This window comes from Heptranchias perlo, chromosome 18, assembly GCF_035084215.1.
Source record: "Heptranchias perlo isolate sHepPer1 chromosome 18, sHepPer1.hap1, whole genome shotgun sequence".
Classification (NCBI taxonomy): Eukaryota; Metazoa; Chordata; class Chondrichthyes; order Hexanchiformes; family Hexanchidae; genus Heptranchias; species Heptranchias perlo.
The window spans coordinates 39,718,332-39,743,175 of NC_090342.1; the positions used below are offsets into that span (position 1 = coordinate 39,718,332).

The 24,844-nt window shown below is 45.2% G+C and overlaps 1 protein-coding gene across 4 annotated transcripts in view; it reads right to left on the reverse strand.

Annotated features, from left to right (window-relative positions):
- LOC137334786 (FYVE, RhoGEF and PH domain-containing protein 4-like) overlaps positions 1–24,844 on the reverse strand; it is a 252,962-nt gene that overhangs the window by 204,908 nt on the left and 23,210 nt on the right. The window contains exon 2 of one of the 4 annotated variants that reach the window (XM_067999755.1): positions 20,463–20,546. The exons of the other annotated variants lie outside the window; for them this stretch is intronic. The gene's annotated coding sequence lies outside the window, so the exon portion shown is untranslated. The remainder of the gene's footprint in view (positions 1–20,462; positions 20,547–24,844) is intronic. 4 annotated transcript variants of the gene reach the window in all.

Below are 24,844 nucleotides of genomic sequence, written 5' to 3' on the forward strand. Positions count from 1 at the left end.
ATGGGTCTTCATAGTGATCCTCAGGAAAGGGCATTATTGCACAAACCAGACAAGATTTGCAAAGAGGTGGCAGTAGTGGTGACCTACCTTGAGGGGGTCCGCAAGGTAGGTAAATGTGTCTCGACACCGGGGTAAGTCTGCAAGTTTGTAAATTTCATTGTTAGGAGGAGGGTGGTGGAGGCCAAACTTTGTCCAAAGTGACAGAGTGGCCTCCTGCAATGAGTAAGGGTCTCCCCCCGCCACCTGTCAAATGGACCTTTGCAGCTGCCACAGGCTGATGGCTGCAACACGTCCATTTGAACTGGGAGTGTTTCCCCCAGTACGGGAAACAGTCTCAGTTGAGTTGAAAATCCCACCCCTCCTAAAATATCATGTCAACCAGGTCTGCTAACGACCTGAAGTATGAAGCATGTAAGCGCGTCACTGGGGAACCCGGAAGTGGGCGGGTTGGAGCCAGGCTCTGGACCCGCCCCAGGAATCCCCGCCACAAACCCGCCAGCTCGGGGGTCCGAAAATCGAGCCCAAAGAGTCAGCAAAGGGATAGAGACAGGTTAAGTGAATTGGCAAGAAGGTGGCAGATGGAGTATAATGTGGGGAAATGTGAGATTATTCACTTTGGTAGGAAGAATAGAAAAACAGTTTCTTCCATTTAAAAAATATTCTATTAAATATTGGTGTTCAGAGAGATTTGTGTGTCCTCATACAAGAAACACAAAAATTTAGCATGCAGGTACAGCAAGCAATTAGGTAGGCAAATGGCATGTTGGCCTTTATTGCAAGGGGGTTGGAGTAAAAGAGTAAGGAAGTCTTACTACAATTGTACAGGGCTTTGGTGAGACCTCACCTGGAGTACTGTATACAGTTTTGGTCTCCTTATCTAAGGAAGGATATACTTGCCTTAGAGGCGGTGCAACAATGGTTCACTAGACTGATTCCTGGGATGAGAGGGTTGTCGTATGAGGAGAGATTGAGTAGAATGGGTCTCTACTGTCTGGAGTTTAGAAGGATGGGAGGTGATCTCATTGAAACATAAGATTCTGAGGGGGCTTGACAGGGTAGATGCTGAGAGGTTGTTTCCCCTGGCTGGAGAGTTTAGAATTCAGAGGATTGTAAATCTTTGGAATTCTCTAGCCCAGAGGGCTGTGGATGATGAGTCGTTGAGTATATTCAAGGCTGAGATGGATAGATTTTTGGACTCTAGGGGAATCAAGGGAAATGGGGATCGGGCGGGAAAGTTGAGGTCGAAAATCAGCCATGATCCTACTGAATGGCAGAGCAGGCTCGAGGGGCTGTATGGCCTACTCCTGCTCCTATTTCTTATGATCTAATGTCCCTGAATCATTCCAATTGAAGCATTTCAGACAGTTTTCCATTCTGAGCACAGAAATGCAAGAAGCAGGTTTCTGCCGCTATTATTGGATAAGTCCACCAAGTGAGCAAGATTCTCCATCCTCTCAGCCAATATTTTTTTTAAAAATAAATGGGAACAACAGTGGTATGAAGAAGAAAAGAGATGTCAGCATTCATTTACATTGGCAAACAATACAAGGGCATGGAGGCTGCACTCAGCCAATTTGCAAACAGTTAAAAGTTGGAATGTGTTCCTCTCAAGAGACTAGAAACAGCATTAACATTTGGAGAACTGCTGTCAACCCAGAGCTGTTTTCAACTGACTTTGTACATCTCTTTGTGGTTGCAACTACAAAGGAGGGTGGTGTGTTTTCCTCAATTTAACACGAAGGATGGCAAGTTGTAAATCCTCCTCTGCAGCTCAATTATCTATCAAATTTTATCCTGAAGTAAATGCTACAAAACCTGCAATGTTTTGATAGAAATTGGAGTTGGAGCATTTTGAATCTCTGAACTTCCTTTTTCCTCCTGGCTTCCAAATACATGGTGCTGCACACTCTTTATTTCTGTATCCTCAATTCCTTGAAAACAAGACTCATTTCGCAATCTTCTACTCTATCTTTTCTTTCTCAAAACAATGGAAGCCTATGTCTCTCAGTTTCCATTCCTTTGCAATCTACTGGCTTTTAAAACCTATGCTTGATATCACTTAACCATATCTTTCAGATGAGACATTAAACTGAGACACCGACCATCTGCCTGCTCAGGTGGACATAAAAAATCTCTTAACACTATGATAGGAGCAAAAAGGGAGTTCACCCAGTGTCTTGGCCAACACTGTTCCCTCACCATCACCATCAATTCAAATTATCTGGTCATCTATTTTACTGCTGTTTGTGGGACCTTGCTGTGTTTAAATTAGCTGCTGCATTTGCCTTTATAACAATAATGCTTCATAAGTAATCTATTGGCTGTGAAGCACTTTGGGTGTTCTGAGGATGCAAAAGGTGCTATATAAATGCATTTTTAATTCTTTAATACATCTTGTAACCTCCCCTTTTTCCTCTTGATGGCATTCCACACTGAGGGCCTTAACCCTTCATCTAGGTTTTCCAATTAAAAAAATTACACAGTAATGAGATTGCAAAATAATCATATAACGTCACCTTGGCCTTATCATTCATACTGAATTTGCTTTTTTGTACATATTTTCCACACCCATCCCTGCCTGCACTTTCCATTCTTAAAAACCCAATAGTGAAATTGCTTGAAACCCTAATGGAGAACCTGGGGGAGAAATTTGTTTAGGCCGAGCCGAGCGGAGGGAGCGTCCGATAAAAGGCGGGATTTCAGAGCGCTGAGAACAGCTGAGAGGAGCCGAGCCGAGTGGAGGGAGCGTCCGATAAAAGGCGGGATTTCAGAGCGCTGAGAGGAGCCGAGCCGAGCGGAGGGAGCATCCGATAAAAGGCGGGATTTCAGAGCGCTGAGAACAGCTGAGAGGAGCCGAGCCGAGCGGAGGGAGCGTCCGATAAAAGGCGGGATTTCAGAGCGCTGAGAACAGCTGAGAGGAGCCGAGCCGAGCGGAGGGAGCGTCCGATAAAAGGCGGGATTTCAGAGCGCTGAGAACAGCTGAGAGGAGCCGAGCCGAGCGGAGGGAGCGTCCGATAAAAGGCGGGATTTCAGAGCGCTGAGAGGAGCCGAGCCGAGCGGAGGGAGCGTCCGATAAAAGGCGGGATTTCAGAGCGCTGAGAACAGCTGAGAGGAGCGGAGCTGAGGGAGCGTCCGATAAAAGGCGGGATTTCAGAGCGTTGAGAGGAGCCGAGCCGAGCGGAGGGAGCGTCCGATAAAAGGCGGGATTTCAGAGCGCTGAGAACAGCTGAGAGGAGCCGAGCCGAGCGGAGGGAGGGTCCGATAAAAGGCGGGATTTCAGAGCGCTGAGAGGAGCCGAGCCGAGCGGAGCTGCGACCGAGTTCGAAGTGACGTCAGGAATCAGATCGGGACGCGACACAGGGGAGGCACCTGATTGGTGAGTAGGTTCAGGTGAGTATTTCTCCTTATCTACAGTAACTGAAGTAAAAGGAAAGGGAAGGTCTGCAGGTCTTATAGGAAGTAGCATTTATTTTTTAGTGAATCAAGGTCCCTAGTGTAGTTAACATTCTCTAAATTGAGAACAATTTAAAGGAGTAAACTCCTTAAAGGAAGTGGTAAGTAGTTTTTCTTTCCTTTTTTTTTCTCTTGACATTGTAGTTGTTCTTAAGCTAATTTAAGGGTTAAGTCATGGCAGGAGATCCCAGCGCCGTGTCATGTTCCTCTTGTGGGATGTGGGAATTCAGGGCTCCTTCCTGTATCCCTGATTCCTTCACCTGCGGGAAGTGTGTCCAGCTGCAGCTATTGTTTGACCGCTTGACGGCTCTGGAGCTGCGGATGGACTCACTTTGGAGCATCCGCGATGCTGAGAAAGTCGTGGATAGCACGTTCAGTGAGTTGGTCACACCGCAGATAAAAATTACTGAGGGAGATAGTGAATGGGTGACCAACAGACAGAGGAAGAGTAGGAAGGCAGTGCAGGGGTCCCCTGCGGTCATCTCCCTCCAAAACAGGTATACCGTTTTGGATACTGTTGGCGGAGATGGCTCACCAGGGGAAGGTGGCAGTGGCCAGGTTCATGGCACCGTGGCTGGCTCTGCTGCACAGGAGGGCAGGAAAAAGAGTGGCAGAGCTATAGTGATAGGGGACTCGATTGTAAGGGGAATAGACAGGCGTTTCTGCGGACGCAACCGAGACTCCAGGATGGTATGTTGCCTCCCTGGTGCAAGGGTCAAGGATGTCTCGGAGCGGCTGCAGGACATTCTGGAGGGGGAGGGTGAACAGCCAGTTGTCGTGGTGCATATAGGCACCAACGATATAGGTAAAAAACAGGATGAGGTCCTACAAGCTGAATTTAGGGAGTTAGGAGTTAAACTAAAAAGTAGGACCTCAAAGGTAGTAATCTCAGGATTGCTACCAGTGCCACGGGCTAGTCAGAGTAGGAATGACAGGATAGCTAAGATGAATACGTGGCTTGAGAGATGGTGCAAGAGGGAGGGATTCAAATTCCTGGGCCATTGGAACCGGTTCTGGGGGAGGTGGGACCAGTACAAATTTGACGGTCTGCATCTGGGCAGGACTGGAACCAATGTCCTAGGGGGAGTGTTTGCTAGTGCTGTTGGGGAGGGTTTAAACTAATGTGGCAGGGGGATGGGAACCGATGCAGGAAGTCAGTGGGAAATAAAGTGGTGACAGAAACAAAAGGCAGTAAGGGAGAGTGTACAGAACATGACCGGACAGATGGTCTGAGAAAGCAGGGCAAAGACCAAGGGAAGACTAGATTAAACTGCATTTATTTCAATGCAAGAAGTCTGATGGGCAAGGCAGATGAACTCAGGGCATGGATGGGTACATGGGACTGGGATGTTATAGCTATTACTGAAACATGGCTAAGGGAGGGGCAGGACTGGCAGCTCAATGTTCCAGGGTACAGATGCTATAGGAAAGATAGAGCAGGAGGTAAGAGAGGAGGGGGAGTTGCGTTCTTGATTAGGGAGAACATCACGGCAGTAGTGAGAGGGGATATATCCGAGGGTTCGCCCACTGAGTCCATATGGGTAGAACTGAAAAATAAGAAGGGAGAGATCACTTTGATAGGATTGTACTACAGACCCCCAAATAGTCAACGGGAAATTGAGGAGCAAATATGTAAGGAGATTACAGACAGCTGCAAGAAAAATAGGGTGGTAATAGTAGGGGACTTTAACTTTCCCAACATTGACTGGGACAGCCATAGCATTAGGGGCTTGGATGGAGAGAAATTTGTTGAGTGTATTCAGGAGGAATTTCTCATTCAGTATGTGGATGGCCCGACTAGAGAGGGGGCAAAACTTGACCTCCTCTTGGGAAATAAGGAAGGGCAGGTGACAGAAGTGTTAGTGAGGGATCACTTTGGGACCAGTGATCATAATTCCATTAGTTTTAAGATAGCTATGGAGAAGGATAGGTCTGGCCCAAAAGTTAAAATTCTAAATTGGGGAAAGGCCAATTTTGATGGTATTAGACAGGAACTTTCAGAAGTTGATTGGGAGAGTCTGTTGGCAGGCAAAGGGACGTCTGGTAAGTGGGAGGCTTTCAAAAGTGTGTTAACCAGGGTTCAGTGTAAGCACATTCCTTATAAAGTGAAGGGCAAGGCTGGTAGAAGTAGGGAACCTTGGATGACTCGGGAGATTGAGGCACTAGTCAAAAATAAGAAGGAGGCATATGACATGCATAGGCAGCTGGGATCAAGTGGATCCCTTGAAGAGTATAGAGATTGCCGGAGTAGAGTTAAGAGAGAAATCAGGAGGGCAAAAAGGGGATATGAGATTGCTTTGGCAGATCAGGCAAAGGTGAATCCAAAGAGCTTCTACAAATACATAAAGGGCAAAAGGGTAACTAGGGAGAGAGTAGGGCCTCTTAAGGATCAACAAGGTCATCTATGTGCGGAACCACAAGAGATGGGTGAGATCCTGAATGAATATTTCACATCGGTATTTACGGTTGAGAAAGGCATGGATGTTAGGGAACTTGGGGAAATAAATAGTGATGTCTTGAGGAGTGTACATATTACAGAGAGGGAGGTGCTGGAAGTCTTAACGCGCATCAAGGTAGATAAATCTCCGGGACCTGATGAAATGTATCCCAGGACGTTATGGGAGGTTAGGGAGGAAATTGCGGGTCCCCTAGCAGAGATATTTGAATCATCCACCGCTACAGGTGAGGTGCCTGAAGATTGGAGGGTAGCAAATGTTGTGCCTTTGTTTAAGAAGGGCGGCAGGGAAAAGCCTGGGAACTACAGACCAGTGAGCCTGACATCTGTAGTGGGTAAGTTGTTAGAGGGTATTCTGAGGGACAGAATCTACAGGCATTTGGAGAGGCAGGGACTAATTAGGAACAGTCAGCATGGTTTTGTGAGAGGAAAATCATGTCTCACGAATTTGATTGAGTTTTTTGAAGGGGTAACCAAGAAGATAGATGAGGGCTGTGCAGTAGACGTGGTCTACATGGACTTCAGCAAAGCATTTGACAAGGTACCGCATGGTAGGTTGTTACATAAGGTTAAATCTCATGGGATCCAAGGTGAGGTAGCCAATTGGATACAAAATTGGCTTGACGACAGAAGACAGAGGGTGGTTGTCGAGGGTTGTTTTTCAAACTGGATGCCTGTTTCCAGCGGTGTGCCTCAGGGATCGGTGCTGGGTCCGCTGTTATTTGTTATTTATATTAATGATTTGGATGAGAATTTAGGAGGCATGGTTAGTAAGTTTGCGGATGACACCAAGATTGGTGGCATTGTGGACAGTGAGGAGGGTTATCTGGGATTGCAGCGGGATCTTGATAAATTGGGCCAGTGGGCCGATGAATGGCAGATGGAGTTTAATTTAGATAAATGTGAGGTGATGCATTTTGGTAGATCGAATCGGGCCAGGACCTACTCCGTTAATGGTAGGGCGTTGGGGAGAGTTATAGAACAAAGAGATCTAGGAGTACAGATTCATAGCTCCTTGAAAGTGGAGTCACAGGTGGATAGGGTGGTGAAGAAGGCATTCAGCATGCTTGGTTTCATTGGTCAGAACATTGAATGCAGGAGTTGGGATGTCTTGTTGAAGTTGTACAGGGCATTGGTGAGGCCACACTTGGAGTACTGTGTACAGTTCTGGTCACCCTATTATAGAAAGGATATTATTAAACTAGAAAGAGTGCAGAAAAGATTTACTAGGATGCTACCGGGACTTGATGGTTTGACTTACAGGGAGAGGTTAGACAGACTGGGACTTTATTCCCTGGAGAGTAGGAGGTTAAGGGGTGATCTTATAGCAGTCTATAAAATAATGAGGGGCATAGATAAGGTCGATAGTCAAAATCTTTTCCCAAAGGTAGGGGAGTCTATAACGAGGGGGCACAGATTTAAGGTGAGAGGGGAGAGATACAAAAGGATCCAGAGGGGCAATTTTTTCACTCAAAGGGTGGTGAGTGTCTGGAACGAGCTGCCAGAGGCAGTAGTAGAGGCGGGTACAATTTTGTCTTTTAAAAAGCATTTGGACAGTTACATGGGGAAGATGGGTATCGAGGGATATGGGCCAAGTGCAGGCAATTGGGACTAGCTTAGTGGTATAAACTGGGCGACATGGACATGTTGGGCCGAAGGGCCTGTTTCCATGTTGTAACTTCTATGATTCTATGATTCTATGATTCTATCAGGCCCAAAATGGTCAGCACGCTCGCAGCACACATCAGGGCCGTGGGTGGGTGGGGCTCCGAAAATCGTGGAAATTCTGCTCGGGTTAGAAGCCGGCTCCTACCCGCCAACTTTCGAGTTTCCCAGGGACTCATCTGTGTGTGAGGGGGCGACCCGAAAATGGAAGTCCTGCCGGCAATTAAAGCCGGCGGGTTGACAGTTAAAGAGCCAAATGTACCTCATTGAGATACTTAAGACACTTTACCTGTGACAGATCAAATACTTAGTACGATTTTTAACTTACCTGGGTGGCTTGCCCACCACTTCTGATTCACGCCTGGTGGAAGTGAAAACACAAAATGAACCTACCTTTGCACCCTGCTCCGATGTCCCCCGCTCCGATGTCCCCCGCTCCGATGTCCCCCTCGATGTCCCCCTCTTCACCCCCTCGATGTCCCCCTCTTCACCCCCTCGATGTCCCCCTCTTCACCCCCTCGATGTCCCCCTCTTCACCCCCTCGATGTCCCCCTCTTCACCCCCTCGATGTCCCCCTCTTCACCCCCTCGATGTCCCCCTCTTCACCCCCTCGATGTCCCCCTCTTCACCCCCTCGATGTCCCCCTCTTCACCCCCTCGATGTCCCCCTCTTCACCCCCTCGATGTCCCCCTCTTCACCCCCTCGATGTCCCCCTCTTCACCCCCTCGATGTCCCCCTCTTCACCCCCTCGATGTCCCCCTCTTCACCCCCTCGATGTCCCCCTCTTCACCCCCTCGATGTCCCCCTCTTCACCCCCTCGATGTCCCCCTCTTCACCCCCTCGATGTCCCCCTCTTCACCCCCTCGATGTCCCCCTCTTCACCCCCTCGATGTCCCCCTCTTCACCCCCTCGATGTCCCCCTCTTCACCCCCTCGATGTCCCCCTCTTCACCCCCTCGATGTCCCCCTCTTCACCCCCTCGATGTCCCCCTCTTCACCCCCTCGATGTCCCCCTCTTCACCCCCTCGATGTCCCCCTCTTCACCCCCTCGATGTCCCCCTCTTCACCCCCTCGATGTCCCCCTCTTCACCCCCTCGATGTCCCCCTCTTCACCCCCTCGATGTCCCCCTCTTCACCCCCTCGATGTCCCCCTCTTCACCCCCCCCCGATCTTCCCCTCTCTCCCCTCTGATCTCACCCTTTCCCCTCCCCCCACCCCGGTCTTCCAGTCCAACGGCGGATCTTCCACTCTTCCTACCACCCCCACCCTGTCTTCCAGTCCAGTTCCTGATGACATCTCACTCTCTCTCTTTCTTGCTCCCCCCCACCTCGCGTTGCAGCTTCTGACGGCAGCCAGCCTGGCCCGAAACCTGGAAAGGACGTTAATCTTCAGCAATCAACATTCGATCGCGTCGGAAACTGTAAGTTTTGTTCAAGTGGGTTAGCCACGCGCACCTTCACCACCCACCCACACCCCCGCTGCCAACCCGCCACCATTGTAAAATCGAGCCCCAGAAGTCAAAGACTTGAGGTTTGTCCGAAATTGGGCCTTGGGCCTCATCTGAATAATACCGGCGTTCTCCTGAGCGTGTTGAGGCAGCTCACTGGTTTCCTCGAGACCAATTTGGACCGGCTATCACGCTGGCAGAGGCCCTCAGTTAGATCCTGGGATGGGAGGCGAGCTGGAAGGGGATGAGTACGGGCTGGCAGCGGCCTTCAGTAATGCTCTGGAGTCAGGAGCAGCACTCCTGCTCCTCCTGGCTCTACATTAAGTTAAGTTAAAAAGAAAAAAAACTTACCTTTCTGTTGGCGGTCTCCAGCTGTCTCTTTAAGGAAAAGAAAAGATCTGCCAACCACCAAGTGGATTTTTGTTTTACATTACCTACAATGCAGAATCTTTACTTTCATTTTGTAATAAATAAAGACAAAAGCCCAGAGGAAACGCCAATTTTGAGGTATACAAATAATAAAGAATAAAAGGCTCAACAATCAAACTGTCTCTGTGTAATAAAGTATAATTAATTGAACCTTTATAGCACTTTGCAAATATTAAATATCATACTGATAGATGTTATATGCTGCTTACTATTCCTACATCTTAATCTCATAGATAAGAAATGCTGATCCTCACCCAGTTGCAGTACACTTCAAAGTGCCGCAAGTTTTTACTTAAAATTTTATTTTTCCCTCCAGTTTTCCTGGGTCTCACACATTCTACATCCAGGTCAGCTAACAGCTGTACTACTTCCTGGTCTTTGCTAATACCACTCTGAGGCATTCAGTAGAAAGCACATGATATAGGAGAGAGTATCATACTTGATCCTCCTTTAGCCCACCAAGTGATCTGGCCTTGACTCAACACATCTTTACAGCAGCACAACTAAGATTAAAAACTCAGAGGCATATGGGAGATGTGCCCTCTCCCTGGCTGCTGTGACATCCTGTGTTTATGCTCCAAAGAGCTGTATCACCAGATGACAACATTTGCTTGTAATCATATTTATAAATGACACAAGTGATTTAAAACCATGTTCCCATTAAAGTTCATAAATCTCAAGCTGTGGTACTGAAGATCTTGGTGTTCTGATTTAAGATTTGTCCATCAACATGGCAATAGTGCTAAGAATAGCCCTTTCCACACAGGACAAATCAGGATAAGAATTGCCAGGGCTCAGGGTCACATGTGACCCATGGGTTATAGTTTGTTTTCATTTATCATTTAAAAAAAAGAGAAAAATAATAACATTTCACTGCATGGCCCTGAAATTCCTCAGGTAACTGCTGGGATCACACCTGACCGTGACCTCCTGTGCGGGAGTTGCCAGGATTCGCAGGGTCAGGCAGGTGAAAGCACCACATCGGCTGTACCTCTGGCTCTCACCTTCATATGACTGCTGGAAACTCTTTCACCCGCCCATGAGGGATTGCCTAGGTACCCCCCAGAAAGGGGGCCGATCAATGATTTTAAAAAATGTTTTTACTTCATTGCGGGACCAGATCGCTTGCCTGCCTATTCGACTAAGGAGGTCTTCAGAGCACAGTCTGATTCTTTCCATAACCAATGCCCTCACACTTCCAGCAGATGTCACTGGGCATTTCCCTCCCTTTGCTGGGACACTGTGGCCAATTATTAATCCAACTGCTTTGTCAGGGAATAAACCGACGTAGCTCAAGCTTTTTAATGGGAGTCTATTCTATGCATTTATTCTCTGTATTTATATTTGTGTGGAAGTGAGAGGAAGAGAAATTCTTTTAATCTTTAGTCTTAACACAGAATTACATAGAATGTACAGCACAGAAACAGGCCATCCGGCCCAACAGGTCTGTGTTTATGCTCCACACGAGCCTCCTCCCTCCCTACTTCAATTAACCCTATCAGCATATCCTTCTATTCCTTTCTCCTTCATGTGTTTATCTAGCATCCCCTTAAATGCATCTATGCTATTTGCCTCAACTAGTCCTTTTGGTAGCAAGTTCCATATTCTAACCACTCTCTGGGTAAAGAAGTTATTCCTGATTTATTAGTGACTATCTTATATTTATGGCCCCTAGTTCTGGTTTCCCCCGCAAGTGGTAACACCTTCTCTATGTCTACCCCATCAAACCCTTTCATAATCTTAAAGACCTCTATCAGGTCACCCCTCAGTCTTCTCTTTTCTAGAAAAAAAGAGACAAGCCTGTTCAATCTTCCCTGATAGGTACGGCCTGACAGTTCTGGTATCATCCTACTAAATCTTTTATGCACCCTCTCCAGTGCCTCTATATCCTTTCCATAATATGGAGCCCAAAACTGTGCACAGCACTCCAAGTGTGGTCTAGCCAAGGTCCTATACAAGTTTAACATAGCTGCTCTGCTTTTCAATTCTATCCCTCTAGAAATGAACCTCAGTTCTTGGTTTGCTTTTTTTAATGGCCCTATTAACCTGCGTCGGTCGCTACTTTTAGTGATCTGTGTATCTGTACCCCCAGATCCCTGTGCTCCTCTACGCCATTTAGTCTGGATGTCAACAAGTTCTAAACACAGTGTAGGAGCAATTTGGAACATTCTGCACCAAGAACAGTACACAACAAATAGTCTTGATTACCACGTGTTCTTTTCACTATTTGAACTCATGATAAATTGTGGATACACAATGCAAATTCTGTTTTTGAACTACAAGTGCTAATTATATCATTGGAGAAACCAACTTTAAGGAATATTGAGCCCAATGGTGCAAGACAACAGAATTAACACCAGGGGGAAAAAAATCATCAAAATCCAATGCACCTTAGAAATTACTTCATTTTAACTGTGTATATTAATTCATCACCCTCACAGCACCTGTAACACCTTGAGCCAAATTCCTTGATAACATCATTAACATTCACTATTTAAAAACATGAATATTTTATCTCAAAAGAAACAGACAGAGCTCTCCCAAATCTGGAGTGTAAATCCATAGCCTGGGTGGTACTAAACCACAGGACAATGCTCAGCATGCGCTGAGTTAGTTGATGTGACCTTGATGGTGCAACTGGGCTCACCAGCCCTGAAGTGAAGAAGGGGATTTCCTCCTTCTGCCCCTGATCACTATCCAGTGACCTCCTTCTGGGAATTGTGTGCATGGATATCAAGTAACAAGAAGATTGGGCTCAGCTGCGACGCCCTCCACAGTTAAACAGGATACCAATTCTCACCGACTAGATTCCCACATGAAAAATGGTATTTTGGTGAAGTACCATACACAGCAAGAGTCAGTATGTTCGGGAGCGGAGGGATATTCAGAGGGATTTGGGTGTTCTTGTACACGAATCACAGAAGTTAACATGCAGGTACAGCAAGCAATTAGGAAGGCAAATGATATGTCAGCCTTTATTGCAAGGGGGTTGGAGTATAAGAGTAAGGAGGTCTTGCTGCAAATATATAGGGCTCTGGTGAGACCACACCTGGAGTACTGTGTACAATTTTGGTCTCCTTACCTAAGGAAGGATATAGTTGCCTTAGAGAGGGTGCAACAAAGGTTCTTGGGATGAGAGGGTTGTCCAATGAGAAGAGATTGAGTAGAATGGGCCTATATTCTCTGGAGTTTAGAAGAATGAGAGGTGATCTCATTGAAACGTATAAAATTTTCAGAGGGCTTGACAGTGTAGATGCTGAGAGGTTGTTTCTCCCGGCTGGAGAATCTAGATCTAGGGGTCATAATCTCAAGATAAGGGGTCGGCAATTTAGGACCAAGATGAGGAAAAATTTCTTCACTCAGAGGGTTATGAATCTTTGGAATTCTCTACCCCAGAGGGCCGTGGATGCTCAGTCGTTGAATTTATTCAATACTGAGATCAATAGATTTTTGGACACTAAGAATCAAGGGGTATGGGGATAGGGTGTGAAAGTGGAGTTCAGGTAGATCGTCAGCCATGATCTTATTGAATGGCGGAACAGGCTCGAGGGGCCAAATGGCCTACTCCTGCTCCTATTTCTTATGTTCTTATGAAAGAAAAGGGGAAAATAAAACAAAAATACCAGTGCAAAAAGGACATTAATTCTAAACCTTTGGTGAAGAGGTAATACAGTTCACAGTAAAGTATATTAGTTATGTTTGTGGTGTGTGGTTTATGCCTCCACCATGCCACTGCAAAAGTTTTTATAAAATTATTAGGGTAGAAATGGTCTGGTTTTTCATATATTTCAACACACTTAACTGTTATACATGTTAGGGATGAAACCAGCTGTGAGACCGAAGCAACCAGAATTAGTTTGTGTTAATTCAAATTTAGTCCAAATTGAATATTTCTGTTTCCAATTCACAAAATTTGCATTCCTTAAAACAGATGAACGAACCTGCACTTATTTGTGACAAAAATCACGTATGATGACTATTTGTGTGTCTTACTTCTTCAGTGCAAAGATGGAAAAAAGTGCTTTGCGCAAATGCACTATTTAATATATTTTTATTCTTGGTGGTCTGGTGGGGGTATATGTTGCTAGTACAGTAGAAGATCATACAGCAGTCTGCAGATATTGGGATTAGGCGTTGCACACTTTAAATTTTAAGGCAACTGAAGCGAAAACCTTTTAATCATCCCCACCATGTTATGAACCTAATTTGTTACGTGCTGCGTAAACTAAATAAATGAAACAATGAGGGAGACATGCAACTGCTGGCCACTTGTTTCTCGCCTGAAAAACAGGCAACTGGCAATTGAACGTATGGTGAGGATCTTATGCGCCTATTTGCATGCCTGAATCAACTTTCAGGCAGGCTATTAAATGGGTGCCCAGCATTCCCACCCAACATAGGCAGGCGGCTGTTTAGTTATGCAAGCTGGGATCCCATGCCTGCTGCAGGACCCCAGTTGCAACTTTCAAAGAGAAATGGGCAGAGCATGCATGGTACATGCCAGTTCTATTTCTCCAGGTATTGAGAGACCAAACCGGGGATCCTGAAAGGGACTGCTGGAAGCCGCTCCAAAAAGAAAACTTTTTTGTTTTCGCTTAAGATTTTTGTGGGCCAGGGGGAGCAGGAGTGCTCCTCCACAATCCACAATAATCTTCCAGCCCACTACCCTCCATCCTTGGGCCTTCATTAAAATGAAGTAATTTTTAAGGTGCATTTGATTTGATGTTAATTCTGCTGCCATGTACTAATTTGCTCAATATTCCTCAAAGCTAGTTTCTCCAATGATATCATTAGCATTGGCTGTTCAGTTGGGCTTTGTTAACCGTTTTATCTGCAAATCTCTTGGTTCCTCCTGACTGGCTTCTATCTATGTCAATAATAATAACCCCGCCAACTCATCATTTTGGCACCAGTTACTATCTCTGATGACCTCCTTCCAGCAGCCTAACTGGAAGGAGGTTCCCCAGATCAAAAGCAAAATACTGCAAGTCATGCAGCATCTGTGGAGAAAGAAACAGAGTTAACGTTTCAGGTCAAAACCTGAGTTGTTCCTATCACTTACTCCTCTCCCACCTTCTCCCTCACCTACGTTGCTGTTAAGCAGCAATCAATCATGTGCAAGATTCAGTAAAATTCAATACAACATTGGCGTTAGTTTGCCTATCTCCGGCCTTCCCCCTTCCTGATTGCCGGGGACTGCAGCTTGGCACTTCACTTCTGGTTCCCATCATCTCAACCCTAGCTCCAGACCAACAGCTCTCACTCACTGCCACTCAAGCTCCAGACTACACTGTTTCTTCCCTCCTAAGTAACCCAAGACTTTGCAATTCCCTCACTCCTAACAATGTTCCCAGGCCACAGACTTTATCATTGCTACCCAAACCCACCCAGGGTGCCCCACTCTAGAAACAGACTGTGAAATTCCAGTTTCATTAAATGATGTATTTTGTTTAGGTGAATTCTGACGAGCTCAGGATTCATGATTCACTGTCTTCCAGGCCCCAGTGCTCCATTTTTTCTCTCATCTGTAAGTGTCACAACTGGCACCGACTGCCATTTACTTTAACTTGTTTGATATTGTGAGCTTTCTTGGAGTAGTTCAGTGAAATAAATATTGAACTAGAATCTACATGGACACTAGCTCTCCTGCCTCTCATAAATCTGTCACCCAACTTTTCTAGAAAACAATTCAAAATAAACCTGGTGCTGCTCAAGGCAAGATCAGGAGATGCCACCTGTGAAGAGTATGGGAATGATCTCCTGGTGGATAATTTCATTGAAGTATTTGTGTTTTTGGACTTTTCCAGAAGGAGTTTCAGGATTGTGTCAATACAGAGGAGAGTCATGTTTCATACATAGGAACAGAATAGATCATTCCTGCAGCTACAAAAAGCTCCCACAGCGCAATTAGGAGCCTGATTTATAGTTGCCGTGCAGGTTTCCCATGGCTCGAGAAACCCAGCAGTAAAAGGTAAGTACCTTTTACAGCACTTCTTGTGAGCTAGGAGGAGCAGGAGTGCTCCCACAGGCCCCTCAAGGAAGCCTTCGGCCTCCCCTTTGCCAATCACGGACTCTTTCTGCCCTCTGCAGCGATCGCAGACCTCCCCCGACAAGTACCAATGTTCTCTCCACACCGCAATCGCAGCCGACCTGCCACCCCCCATCCAACATCTATCTCCGGCCTTCCCCCCTCCTGATTGCCGGGGACTGTCCCCAAGCTGGCCAGGCTGTCAATTTGGCCAGCTGCAGGGCAGGAAATGGAAGAAGAAAATTATACTGAGGTCCTGCCGTTAAATTCGGCAGAACCTCTTTGTCCCCGGACTTGCCAGGTTTTTCCCCGCTACTGCACATCCCCACACCCTCCCCGTAAATATTGGGGCCTAAGTCTAAGAGAAGCAAGCAGAGTGGGAAACATTCAAAGCAAGAGAAAAATTCTGTGAGAGGCACATGAGGAATGAGTCAAAGAGAAAAGATTCTTACATAAAAGGTCAGGTAGAATTAGGAAAATCAGTTATAACAGAACAATACACAAACCATTGACAGAATGCATGAGAACCAGAAATAGAGGAAAACAACAACAACAAAAATAGAGTGCATGACAAAAAAATGGAACACAAACAGAAAGACAGAGAGAAGAATGCAGAATTGCATTAGCAAAAGGATGTTCTTTGGGCCCAAGTTTGATTCCCAAGCCTTGAATTATATTCAAACTCAAGTACCTTGAATAAGTGAGTTCAGTGAGTTCTTACGAGGACAAATTAACTGGTCCAGTTCCAAGTCACACCAGTGTCCAACAATCACAGAGTAGTAATTAGTAATAACTATAGACCAATACATAGCCCTATCCATTCTCTCCCACTGATTGGACAATGGGAACTCAAAAATAAGGTAAATAGTACAGAAACGTTTTAACTTCAAAGCTAATCATGGAATTTAGTCAAAGTACATCGCAGTCCTATTCTTTGCTCAGAATCTATTATGCCCTTTCTGGCTCTGACCTTTCCGCATTTAGTCTGTAATAAGTAATTTTAAATTCACCTCATTTTGTCTTCTTCATCACTTTGTTTTTAAACACAGCAGAATCTTTTACTGAGACAGCCCAGAAATGGGAGTTGGAGTTGGGAGAATGGTAAGTAGCCCCTGATGTATTAATTTGTTCTCTAGCTCAGGCACAGTGCGAGATTTTAGAACAAGGTAAAAGAAAATATGGGGTAGAAATTAGTCTGGGCACATTTCCCAGCCTCAGGCCTCATCTAAATATTCCAGGTGAGCTGATTGTGCCTCTCAGGCCTCGACAGGCAGTTCCCCTTCAGGAGGATTGAATTTTGGACCCTTTGCCTCGCTGGCAGTGGCCTCAGATAAGTCCTGGAAGGGGGGGAGGAGTTAGAAGACCAGGAAAGGGGGCGATCGCACCTGCTCCTCTTGGCTCCACATTAAAATGAAAAAAAAAATGTTTATTTTTTGGTGGTGGTCGCTTGCTCGGCCGCATCCATGCCAGTAAAACCTGAGTAGAGCAGACCAGCACCAGCTGAGGCAGCTCAGGGCAGTCCAATTTCCCAGAGTGGTGCTAAAACAGGATTCATTAGCATATGCAAGGGGCTTATAGCCTCTCTTTGGCAGTCACCCACAATGCCTGAAAATCATCCATATGGCAGTGAACCTTTTTAAGGCATCCCTGGGGTATAGGGCTCTGCCTTGGTAATTTCTGCCCCTGTTTTCTGCCCGCAAAACAAACGCAATGATGACTAATTTCTACCCCATTTTGTTTTATTTTTATTTCAGATTTCCAGCATCTGCTTTTTTTAAAAGAAAACATTGACAATAATATCATTGTTAAACTGGCCATAAAACAGCACAAGGAGTAACAAAGTTCCTTTGTAACCAATTTTACTTTCTCATGGTTTCACAATAGAGATTAAACATAGTGTCTTTCTGCCATCTCAGCCTCCGCCACTAACTTCACAGCTAGTTATCATTAATTCTGCAATTACTCATGTTCTCTACCATATGTCAACATGAAACGGAGTACTATCATGAAGACATTACAGTCATTATTGAATAAGAAGAAACCACAGATATGCTGAAACATTTGCTAAGAGCATTGGAATGATATGAACAATGCAAACATTGTCTTGCAATTCTCAACTTGAAATGGATTTTTAAGATTGAGGAAGCAGATAGAAGGAAACCATGTACTAAACAGTACTTTACAAATTAACTGAGATGTGTCAATTGTATTAGAAGAAAAGTATTCTGATTTATTTCAAACAATTAATAGAATGCTCAGATTTATAAATGTATCCATGCATGGGCTCTCATTGAAAATAATAGTGGAAGAGGAGAGTAAAATTGAAACTTGCATTCCTGGTAGATTGGCTTTATAAAGGTGTGCACACTCAAAGTCACCTAAGGATTTTTTAAAAATTCGACATAGATACTATCAATTTAACACTAAGAACATCATAGGACAAAATGGTAGGAGGTGGATTCTTTCCTCTTCCCCAATGCTGTTCCAAAAAGGCCATTATAGCACTGAATCTTTTACAGAAGATCTCTATCTAGAAAAGGAGCAATAAATAATATGTCAGAGTACAAGTAACATTAGGGAATTTCTTGTAAAGGCAGTGGCTGAATATAATTTCATGAGATCATTCCAAAATATTTTCTATGTATTTGAACTCTGTATTGCTGTCAAAGCAATTAATTTCATAAGTGCCAGCTTTCAGAATTTCACACCAACATCAGATTTGCTCCAAAATCCATGTGAGCCAAACTCCTCTCCCCTCAGTGCCAGTTCCGCATGAGAGTTCTGCACGAATGGAAGCGATCCCAGACACTGTGTACTGTCACTGGGAATTCTCAAGAACAGGAATTCCCACCTACAGAATATGGCAGACAGAACGCCTTCCATCAAGTAGAAGTAGTGCTAAAGGGGAAAAGAAAAGAGGGTAAATGGATGTAAATCAAGGGAAGAGGGAACATGAAGAGAAGAGGGGGATTAGATGGGAGAATGAAGGGGAGAGGGAAGAGTGCAGAAGCTGGCTACGGTGCTTTGTGGGGGGACGAGAAGCTGGGAATAGCATTTTGGGGTAAGGAAGGAAGGAGAGTGCCGAGATTAACTGGGGAGGGTATGAAAGAGTATCAGCTTGAATAGGAGAGAGGTGGTATGGGGGGGGGGGATGTGGAGAGAAGAAGCATTAGTTTGAATTGGGTCAGAGGGAAAGAACAGTGTCAGGTTAAAAATGGGGAGAAGAGTTCCAGGTTGAATTGAGGGGTTAAAGATGGAAATGAGTGTCAGTATGAATTGGAAGTGTTGGAGGATGAGAGAGTGCCTCTGCCAAAGGGTGGTGAGTTGGATGGGAATCAGTGGGGACAATTTGTCTTCACTGCCGGGCAGGGACGGGGCGGTAGCACCAAGAAAATCACAGTTCAGCACTTAGTGCACTGTTCCCGCTGCTGCTACAGCTGCCATTTTGGTGAAGGCCTTGAAATGTATTTCCCAGGCATTGCTATTTGACTAATGTTGCTGAGTGGCTATGGTTGCTTGCTATTCTTTGAAGTAGCAGGCATTTTGAGCTTGACAAATATTAACACCTGTGACATATTTGTATATTTGTTAGATTTAATGTAAAATGTTTGACCTTCAACAAGATCCAGATGCAACTTTGAAGTATCAATGGGCAAAGTTTGCACCACACACTCCACCCATTGGTACTTGGCATTGAGCGGCCTAACCAGTGGTCATTAATGTGACCTATTACATCATGTCTCCGCCCCTTTGCGTCACACTATGATTTCCAAGAATGTCTCTGATGGGCAGAACTGGGACTTTGCCTAGAGCAGGCACAGGCTCAATGTTACGTGACTTTAATGAGGTAGAAGGGGGTGTTCCTGACCTCCTGCCTTAGTTTCCTCTGCCCGTGAACATTAGGCATTGGAACAGAAGGGTGCCTGAAGAAACCTGGAGGAAGAGTCTTTCTCTGGAATTCCTAAATCCAGAGGATCTATGGGGGTGCCAGGGGCAGGCTGAAGACGAAGGAGGCATCATTGCTTTTAATAACCCCCACCAGGGTTATCTAAAGGCTTCAGGGACTTCTGACTGTTGTTCTCCAGCAACAGCCAGAAGGCCCAATGCCGCTGGCAGGAGAAAAGCTGCACTACTGTTTGCTGCCTGATTTTCTGGCATAAGGCCTAGCTAGAGGGCAGGCCTGTGCCAGGAGTGTGCCCAGGGCATTCAAATAGCTACTGCAGAAAGAATGGAATGCTCCTTTGTTTCAACAGCCTGTATTGTGCCCATCCAATACAAGTGAAGGAATGTTGGCTATACCTAAGGCTTAAGCTACAAAGCCCATATAACTACTTGTTTTCACATGTTATAGACTTACAAACAGCTGTTCTTGAGTTGAGCTTTTTGGGGGCCTGCATCAGTATTTTGAAGTTGTTGATCAGCTTTTGCTAGTTCTACAAAGTGACGTGTTCATATTTTACTGATATGCTCACCAGACTGTCTGATGTTCCTGATCAGCTAGAAATCAGACAGCAGTCGGAACAAAAGGGTGCAAAGAAACGATAAAATTATTACCCTCTCCCCTCCCCCAGTGAAAAACGCAGTTGCATTTGTCTGGAATACTAAATACCACAGATCACAAAAGACCAAAAGCTTGTGGAGGCTATACGGTGCAGTGGATTAGAACACTGGAAATTGATCACAGTGTAAAACGGGCTGCCAATTCACTGAGCACATTTCACGCTACTGGCAAAGGCCAATTTTACCCCCACTGTCTTTTCACTTCTGGGATGGTTCACCTTTTTTTAAGTCACATGCAGAAATCCTGACCTTGCTTATGATCCTCCAAACTCAACTGGTAAGGAAGATTCACATAAGTAGAGTAAAATCTGTTTCCTTTATATGGGTGGCAGGGATCTCCACTGTACATGTGTAACAAATATCTTAACCAATGTTATAAAACAGATTTATAAGTTTGTTACATAAAGTGCACATATAAATATTTACCCAAGGCTGCACTTTCTCTCACACACCCCACTTATCCAAGTCCGTTGAATTTAGCAATAGAGCTTAGGCTTAGGGACTCCAAGTCTGTGTAGAAATAATACAAGAGTTAAACCAGCTATGAGCACTGGTAAGCTTTCTGCTGCTGTTCATCTGGCTAGAATGGGCCTATACTCTGGAGTTTAGAAGGATGAGAGGTGATCTCATTGAAACATATAAAATTCCGAGAGGGCTTGACAGGATAGATGTTGAGAGGATGTTTCCCCTGGCTGGAGAGTCTAGAACTAGGGGACGTAGTCTCAGGATAAGGGGTCGGACATTTAGGATTGAGACGAGGAGGAATTTCTTCACTCAGCGGGTTGTGAATATTTGGAATTCTCTACCCCAGAGGGCTGTGGATACTCAGTAGTTCAGTTTATTCAAGACTGAGATCGATGGATTTTTGGACTCTAAGGGAATCAAGGGATATGGGGATCGGGCGGGAAAGTGGAATCGAGGTTGAAGATCAGCCATGATCTTATGGAATGGTGGAGCAGGCTTGGGGGGCCATATGGCCTACTCCTGCTCCTATTTCTTATGTTCTTATGTTCTTACTCATTAGAACATTAACTTGCAAGGTTATCTAGAACTGAACAGGATGAATTCAAGGGGCCAAAATATGCAGTCCTGCCTGCACAATCCCACCATAAGTCTGGCAGAAGTGCAATGAAAGGGCCACAAATTAGGCCAGGTCCCTGTCTCTTGGGGAGTTTCTGAATGGTTTTGTAAAAGGTGGTGCCTCCACCTAAACCAAACAAGGCCATCATTGTAGAAGGGAGTGTAGAACCAGGTGTACTGGCCCATCTAATGGTGGAGGTGATGTCCATTGGGGGAGGGAGTCCAGGTCTTGACTCCCCCTTTTCCCAAAGAAAAAAAACTTAATCCAGATACATGTTCTTATGAATTCCTTTGGGTGGAGAGAATAGAACGGAAAATTGAGCTCGAGCATTCTCACGTACCTTCAGCACTGGGTCTCTGAACAGCACTGTCAGTTGTCCAGCAATGGGGAGACACAAGAAAGGCAAAAAGGGGATGATGGGGGAAAAATTGGATAAGGGCCGTTTTTGGATGCAGGTAACAGGATATGCTATTACCCCGCGCCCAATGACCCCTGCACAGGCAGGACGCAAGTTTCAGCCCACCCAAGGACTCACCTGCAATTAGCATTCCATTCCGGGCCTTACACATGAAATCAATGCAATTCACACTTTCCACCACCAGGGGGAGCTCAATCATTTAAAGGGAGGAGGTTTCTTAGAGATCTCTTAAAGGTAGCTGGTACCAGTTATTTGCTGAAAATAACTGTCTACTGTCTGCATGGAGTCTGAATGGAGATCAGACATCACACACGTAAAACACAGATGCAGGTCCCATCCCTATGTTTACACACTGATGAGTTATGTTAAAACATTGAATAAAGGTTGCACACTACTAAATCCCACGTCCTCCAATCTGCATGCCAGACCTCACCAATCTGCCGATCTGAGTTTGTACCAGGCCTGCGAGAGTGCGTGCACCAAGGTTCTCTGCTGATGCACTAGAGACCTTGGTGCAAGAGATGGACAGAAGGAGGGACATCCTATATCCGCAGAGGGGGTTTGGGGGGGGGCAAGAGGCCCTCCAGACTTATATCCAAAAGGCAGAGGGGGGCAGCGGGGGATGAAATCAATGCCAGGCGCACAGCATCATGAAAATGGATGCAGTGCAGGAAGAAGTTCAATGCTTTGACATGAGTGGTCAAGATGAGTGAGGTCAACTGTCAAGTGGCGTCTCCTACCAACTGCACCACGCACTACACTCCCCATCACCCACATACCAACAAACTCTTTCCATCAGTGCTCAACTCTTCCAACCAGATGCTTCCTCTCACCCTTACACATTACCACTGTTTCAAGCCGCCCACCCACAACTCACAAGCCACACACACTGGCAGCTATTCAACCACAACAGGCACATCACCCAGACACATGTCCCGCTTTCTTGCGGGAGAAGGTGGCGCATATGAGGAGGCAGCAAGTGGCAGTGGCATTTAGCCGCTCGAGCCTGTTCCACCACTCAATGAGATCATGGTGGACCTGTGACCTAACTCCATATACCCGCCTTAGCCCCATATCCCTTAATACCATTGGTTCACAGAAATCTATCAATCTCAGATTTAACATTCACAAGTGAGCTAGTATCAACTGCCATCTGCAGAAGAGCGTTCCAAACGTCTCCCACTCTTTGCGTGTAGAAGCATTTCCTAACTTCACTCCTGCACGTCTTGGCTCTAAATGTTAGGCTATGTCCCCGCGTCCTAGTATTCAAGTGTAGGAGACCTCCAAAAACGGTTACAAATGTCTCGGCAGCCAGAAGCAATAATCCAGCCACTAACCTGTAAATCCTGCAAGATCCCTTTAAATAGCGCTGGTGGGGGCTCCTCCAGGCACTCTAAGATACGTTCAGATTTCGGGGTTAAGACTGTGCGTTGAGTTGTGCGTTAAGTCCCAAAATGGTGTCTATCACTTTAAATCAGCGTTGCACACTGATCAAAGCCATTTTCTCCTCACTTTACATGATTCCAGTGTTCGTTATCTGCGCCTGTGTTACCTCCTATACCCAGATGGCATCCAGCGCACGTCACACTGGAAATATGCATCCAAGACACCATTTTGGATGTTGGAGAGGCCGTTTAGCGCCAAAACAACGGGCGCTACACGGCCCAATTTAGCGCCCGATATTCTTTATCAAAACTAAAACAGGGAGTCTCACCCTGAAAAACGTCAGAACAAGACTTATGGTAAGAAGTTTACATGATAGGTTTGTCAACATCATCTGGACTCAGAAATGTGTCAATGAAACACATTCACCTTGTGCTATTCTCCAGAGCTTGAAGGTTACAGATGGAAATCTATTTCATTTTTAGCTGGTTTCAGGAGTCAAGACAAATACTTCTACCCCCCCCCCCCCCCCCACAACCCCTGGAAAATTGCAACAGCCTTTCTCATCTGTAAATATCATGTGATCTGGTGACAATCATGACTGCAATCTTTAAGTGGCACCATCATTACGAAAAAGTGTTTGGCAAACCTCTCCCCTCTATTTGTAAATGAAAATGATATGATAATGTAAATTGATGTGATGGTGAGGAAAATGACACATCTTCTTCTATGCCTTCCTCAAGTTTCAAAATATAGAAATGATCCCTAAAAGAATAGTCTTTGGCAAATACTTCTTCATAAAAAGAGAGTACACCTTTAGAGGGTTTTTTTCTGCACTTATTTGAAGAGGAAGACAAGGCAATCCTTAACCTCTGATCTTCTAAATTGTCAGCTTTGGCTCAGTGGTGTCACTCTCACCTGAGTCAGAAGATGGTGGATGCGGGGCCCTCTCCAGAGACTTAAGCTCATAATCTAGGCTGACACTTCAGTGCAGTGTGCTGCATTGCCAAAGCTGAGATGAATGAGATGTTAAACTGAGGCCCAATCTGCTCTCTCAGTTGCACATAAAAGATCCCATTGCACTATTCGAAGATGAGCAGAGTAGCTCTCCCTGTATCCTGACAATATCTATCCCTCAACCAAGACCATTAAAACAGATTATTTAGTCATTTATCTCATTTGTGGGGTCCTGCTGTGCTCAAATTGGTTGACTTGTTTTCCTACATTACAACAGTGACTACACTTCAAAACGTACTTTATTGGCTGTGAAGCACTTTTAGACATCCTGAGGTTGTGAAAGGCGCTATATAAATGCAAGTTATTTCTTTCTCTGTGAATAAAATCAAATCATCAAGACAAGAGACCAGGCAACAATTTGTAAGGGGGAACGCTTGGCACTGAAAATCATATTTATATATTTACAGATAGTGCACATGAATTATTGATCAGAGAGACTTATAACATAAGAAAAGCCAAGGATGATAAAAGGCCATTCAGCACATTAACTCTCCATTCTCAGAATGTAATTGCATTTTGAACATTGTTAATGTTCTTGCCTCTGGTCTACTTATTGGCTAATTCTGAAGTAGTAGTCTGCATTCAACTTATCTGTACTGTGTCTAAGTAAATTAAGTACAGGCTTCAATGAGCACTGTGTCCAACACATATATATCTTTTTTGACATGGTGACCAGAACTGAACACAGCACTCCCATGTTTTGTCTGACCAGTGCATTGCAAAGCCTTAATATAACCTCTATTGGCTTGTACTCCTGTATCCTGAGCAGATGCAGAGTTTAATCTTTGAAACTAAAACAGTATTCATTGAACAAACTATGTTAAAACATTGTCCATCTGCTTTTCTTCTTATTTGGAAGTTAACAAATTGAATTATTTAGAACTCAATTTGTCCAGAGGTATTTCTCTC